Source organism: Octodon degus, unplaced genomic scaffold, assembly GCF_000260255.1.
Source record: "Octodon degus isolate 3935 unplaced genomic scaffold, OctDeg1.0 scaffold00008, whole genome shotgun sequence".
NCBI lineage: Eukaryota > Metazoa > Chordata > Mammalia > Rodentia > Octodontidae > Octodon > Octodon degus.
The window spans coordinates 25,113,640-25,120,186 of NW_004524584.1; positions in this window are offsets into that span (position 1 = coordinate 25,113,640).

Here is a 6,547-nt window from a genome sequence, read left to right on the forward strand (position 1 = left end):
TTCTGTCAGCAAACACCAGTCATTCATTACAGTCACAGTTTGACAGGGGGTTTCTGAAACTTCTATCTTCCTGTCCCAGAGCCAACTGTTCTGAGAATTCCATTATCCTTACAGACAGCACACTTGCCTTAATTTTTATTTTATTTTACAGACTAAGATGCATTCATTCAACACTTTTTTTTTCATTTTATGTATTTGGTATAGGTTCTAACTATGCAGCTCCAACTCATAGTGATCCTCCTGTTTCAGCCTTCCTAGTGCTGGGATTACATGCATTCGCCACCATTTTTGGACTTGGGCCAGTGCAGCATGTGGGACCAGGGATCAAACCTTTGTCCCTGTGCTTGCCAAAGCAGTTGCTTAGTCCACTGAGCTACCTTTCCAGCTCAACTCATTCAACACTTTAAAAATAGTATGGCCACTATTCAGGATAGTTTCACCTGGGCTCAATTACATCTGACTTTACTCTGGGAGTGAAATTCTCAATGTAAAGGTTGAGAATTCCCTGAATGGACAGTAAGACCTATGTAGTTCTAAGTTTGCTATCTGTGCAATGAATAAAGCACAATGCCCAAAGATAAGCAGAAGGATGTCCATACCCATTGTAAGACCAGAAGTGAATTCAGGCCTGGGCAGACACATAGAGACAAGGCCACCTAATCCTTAGTGGACTTGAAGCCACCGTGGCAGCAAGAACCAGTTGTATTGTGCTATGACTTGTATCTAGATGTTCCTCCCAAGCCCACAGTTATTCACACCTGGATGTTTTCAGAAGTGGCTTAATCTGGGACGTGTGATATTGGGTTAAAGTTGCATGATAACTAAATTGGTTTAACTTAGTTGTGAGTGTGGATAATTGGAGCCCCATCCTGTGTGTGGGGGTATCAATCAATATGCTTGTATCCTGGATGGACTATAAAGGGAAAGAAAGAAGGAAGGCTTCCTGCTTGCTGCCTACCCTGCCATGGACTGTTTCTCGTCTCCCATGTCCCTTCGCTGTGCCACTGTGCATTGGAGACAGCTGCCTATGGATTGAGACCTCCACAAACTGTGAGCCCAAATAAACTTTTCTTCCCTAACTTGTGGATATCTGGGATCTTATCCCAGAAATGAGCAAGGCCACTATGATCCCTCTCCAGGACCTTTCTGTACTTCTTCCATGGACATAAGGCTCTGAGTTTTTTAAAGGCAATGATGCAAGCAAGTTAAAAGAGATTTCTTTCTATTCAGTGATTCATATTGGTGACACAAGACAGTGTCTTAAAATGGGACCAGGAATCTACTTCATATTGTATTTCTTCCCTCCTTCTTTGCTTGGAGCATAGAGAAGGCTCATGCTTCAATTGCCAGCATGGAGCTCAGCATGCCAGGCTCATAATGCTAGAACCAGAAGAAGGGAGAAGACTGGTGCCTTAGTGGTGCAAAGCTTGACAAATCAGGTCAAAGCTTTTCCTTCCATAACTCTTTTATATGACAAAACATACAGCACTGTCCTTGCTTGTCCATGTAATCAGCAGACACAATTCCTATGTAATACTGTTATACAAGAATGACTTTTAATGTCTGGGATGGAGGACTTAAGGAGCTTTCATATATGACTGAATGTATCCACAATTATAACTTGGAGAGAGGAAGCCTGAGGAACAAGAGATATCAAACATAGGGAAGGTGGAGTCATGGGTAATGGAAATGAAGTGTATTGAGAAAACAGAATTTCAAACCGCATGTGGCCAATTATTTGAAAGCACATAAATCATAACATGTTATTGTTAATATTGTATAGAACTAAGAGCAAATGAATAAGTACAACCTCTTCAGATGCTGGACTCTGTAGTAGAATATTTTAAATTTTCATTTGCATTATTTTAAACACTGGGTTGATAAAATAAAAATATATTTTAGATTTTTTTTTTTGTTCTGTGGATTGAATTCAGGACCTTGCACTTGCCAGGCAAGTGCTTATGCCACAGAGTTATCTCCTAGCCACCAAAGTATATTTTTAAAAGAAGGATAAGCTTTTAGTCTTTCCTTTTTTCACTTTTAAGTTCTGGTCAGTTTCTATCACCATAAATATATAATTCATGCAATTAATATTTGATTATAGACCAAACTCTATAAGTAATAAATATAATCACCTCACCTATACTTCTTTTTCACCCATATCAGACGAACTTTTTCAATTCATATTTAAAATGTTAAAAATAAAATAAAATATTAGAGTACACTTTGCAGTGTTTCAGGAACCAGGATATCTGATAACCTAGACATTCTTGTCCTTAACAAGTTTTATAAGGAGCAGAGGTCTGGTAGGTACTTCACCGTACACTTCAGGAAAGTTGCCAAGAGCCTACCTCCAAAGCCATCCTGTTTTTCACCCATTGATTTAAAAGATTCTTGCAGCTTCATGCTGCCCACATAACCGGATCAGTCACTGGAATAAATACGTGTCTGCTTGAAACAGAAATTCCCCACCAAACTAGACAGAGGAGCCCCCAAAAGGGCCATGAGCTGGAGAATACTGAGTTTAAGAAAAGTAGGCATGACTAATTTACCTGTTCACTAGATGTTTTAGCCATTCAACTCTGTGTGCCACAACTCAGTTTAGGACTGACTTTCTCAGGCAATGTAAGGTTGTGTAAGCTGTAGACCTGTTTTAACTATGAATAGTTAAAAACTTACTGAAAAGATTCAGGTATGAATGACAGTTCTACTTAGGTTAGTTATAGCAGACACACATGCTAGGCATCACCAACACCATAATTTTTTAGACCTAAGAGGTACAATTGAAAAATAAGGAGTTGGGGAGATATCTCAGTAGAATAAGCACTTGCCTGGCTAGTGCAAGGGCCTGAGTTCTATCCCCAATTACCCCCCACAAAAAAAAAGAAAAAGAAAAATAGGATAGATGTTTGAAAAAATCAGTACAGTGAAAGACACATTGCCATCAATCACTGCCAAAGTATTCCTCTTCTCTTTGAATATTATTATCTCTTTGCACTTGCAACTTTCTGAAGTAGTTCTGGAAGTCCTCTCATGAGTGTCTTTAATTGTGCTACTGCAGCTGCTTTGATGTCCTGAATTTATTTCAAACCTTTATCTTTCATGTCATTTGACTTGGGGATCAGCCAGAGGGTGCTTGGTGTTGATGCAGACAATGAAGACACACAGAAATATTTTTATGAGCGAATCTTCTAATTGGATGACACTGGGCTACAGAATTCATCTCCCTTTTTTTGTATCATATATTTTAAAAATTTAAACATTCACTGTGCATTTTGACCACTCTGATATCTCCAGCACAGTTCAAGTTATACATCTCACAACTGAATTTCAGTTTGGATTATTTAACTATTTGGCCATCTGAGGCCCACCTGAAGATAACTGTTTTACCATTACTATTAACTATTTTATGGCAAGACAGCCCCATATGTTATGTCAAGCTTCTAGTGAAATTTATTCTTGTTGTTGCCCTACCCTTGCTGTAAGCAATGGTGTCTAACATAACCCCCTATTCACCTTAGAAGTAGGAGAGACTGAGGCAGAATTCAATTTAGTTGGACCCTTGCCTGAAGTGTTTGTAGAGAAGACATCTGTGGTGGGCCACCTTCCCTTTTAAACTTGTCCAAATTATCCATCCCTCACTCCTTCCCCTGCTCTGTCAAAACTTCACAAACTTGTAAGAGATAAGGAGGAGGCAGGAACAATTAAGGGCAATCAGAGCCAGATCATTTGCCCATGCTTAGCCATAAATTCCTCTGCCCAAGAACTCGCACCTATACGATATAGGGGCATCACATTCCTACCAACTGCCGTAGTAACAAAGAAACTACATAAGCTGTTAGGGTACAACGAACTGGTCCCTTAGTGTTTTCCCATTTTGGAGGAGGAAGCACAGTGGTTGCCAGGTAAATTAGTAAAGGCTCTGTAATTTCTTTAATTTGGTCTCCCATGGGCAATAGGTCTGTTACCCTGCCTCTGTGTCATGCAATGGGAAATGCTCAGAGTAACAATTACATTAAGGGCAATCTACTTTTAATCAATTGATTATCATGCTTCATCACTGAGTACAAGATGATTAATGAGCCACTCCTGAGAGATTTGAATAGTGCTCCCAAAAGATTGTTGTTTCTGCCATTTGGGATACACAAGCATGTCTTTTCAGTCTGGGCTGAAAGAAGCAGGTTCTTCTCTGTTGGTGGCATAAAGCAGCTCTAACCAGAGTGAAATACCTCAGAGAATTTTGAACAAAACCACCTCAAGAAAGCTAGGAAGAGACACTGCATGCAGAATTTGTCATTAATTTAAATTATGTTCAATCCCAGCTACCCCAGATCTCACGAGAAAGTTGGAAATCTGCTTTCAGTCTTCTTAGCAGATCTGTTAAATCAAAGCTTTTAGACTCAGTTGTCTAAGTCACTCAGGATGTTTGACCTGAATGAATGAAAAGCCAAGAGAGTGAATCTGCTTGTGCTAAGCGGCACTGACATCCTACCTTCAGGGCAGAGGCTGAGTCTGCCTGGCTCCAGAGCCCTCCTAGCGTAAGGGCCACACTATGGTCCAAGCCATAGTGTAGGTAGAATACCTACATCCACTTTGTAGGAGAGCTTTCAGAGTACTCTCAGGACTGCTGCTCTTACCCAGTGACTTATGGAGCTTTAGGCCAGCAAACTTCTGAATTGTACTACTCTTCTGAGGACTAGAATATGCAAGAGCCATAGTTCAACAAGTGGCAGGCTTTTGTTCCACACCAGCTTCCTGAATCTGTCCTGCATTTTCCAAGGGACAGAAAAACAGTTATCAGGAGTCATGAGTTCCAGCAAATAGATTAGAAACACTTTAGTCAGGGAAGGGAAAGGAAGCTATGAGGGGACAGAAAGTGATCCCATTCATAAGTGGATCTAAAAACACTGACCTCATAGTCTTTGCGTTAAGAGTAAAAGAATGTTTCAATGAGACAGGAAGCACAGGTGGAGGAGGGGCCGCCCAGGGTGGTCACGGTCTTGGCTTAATGGGGAGATTCAGTTTTGGTGTGCTCTGGCCCAGTGGGGTAAAGTGATGAGCTGTAATGCTGTCTGTGCCTCAGAACAGTCAGAAGAGAAGATTTTTTAATATGTTCAATATTACAAAATGATAAAGCTTTCAGGTGATGGATACCCTACGCTGCGTTTATCACTACTAGTATATCTATGAATCCAAATATCACATTGTATCTCATAAATTTAACGTGCAAGTAGAAAATTACACGTCAATCAAAATTGTAAAAGTTGAGTAATTCGTTTAAAACATCTCCACAGTAGGAGGCTAAGACATGAAGACGGCAAGTTTGATCTCAGCCCGGGCAACTAAGCAAAGCTGTGTCTTGAACTTTAAAAAGAGTGTGGCTGGGAGGAGCTTATTGAAAAGAGTACAATTGCCAGTACTAAAAAAAAAAAGGCTAAACTAATGGAAACATATTTGTGAAGGGCACAGATCTGGGATCCAGACTGACTACAGTTGACAATAATCACAGGAACAGAGAGCAACCCTCCTCCCCCAGTAACTGCCTATATTACAATCTCTCTGAGAGGACTCCAGCGTAATCATGTTTATGGACAGTCCATCCAGAGGCAGCAGCAAACACACCCTGCATACACCTGCACCATCACCAAGGTAGACCATGCTTAGAACTGCAAAACTACACAACAAGAATAGAAAGAATAGAAAATACACAGACATGTCAAATTACACTCATTAAAAACCAATACGACAAAGATGGCCACAAAATCTCCATATAAGCATTTTATACTACCTCATACATAGAAACATAAAAAATATGGACCTTAGTGGGGTACCATGATAATATATTGTTGGGGTACACATTATATAATGTTCAAAATGAGTTAGACATATTTATTTCTTCCAAGATTTATCACTTTTTTACTATGAAAACATTTTGAACCCTTTCTTATGTTAACCATTATGTGACTTCCTTCTGAGATGGACACAAAGATACTCCACAGAATACTGTCCAATTGAATCCAACAATGCGTAAGAGGAAGCACATAACACGAAAAATGGGATTTTGTCCTGATTCAATATTCACATATTAACCAATATAACAAAGGACATCAACTAGCTAAAGAATTAAAATTATATAAACATATAATTGACTGCAGGGCAAGCATTTGATAAGATGGATAGTCAATTATGACTACAACTCTGAGAAAACTCAAACTACTTGACAACTTTCACAAACAGCAACAATTTATGTTTATAGATATCTACAAACAATGTCATAGTTTATGATGAAAGATAAGGGGTTTCCCTCTGAACTTAGGGATCAAGGTAATGGTCCCACCAACAACTGCTATTCAGCATGGTGTCAGAAGTCCTAGCTGGTTCAGTAGCATGCAGTAAGTTAAAATATTAAAAAGAAAGAAAAGTGCTAGTCCCAGTTTTTTAAGGAGTCTCCACACTGATTTCCACAGTGGTTGCACCAGTCTATATTCCCAACAGCAGTGGAGAAGCGTTCCTTTTTCCCCACAGCCTCTCCAACTTTTGTTGTTGG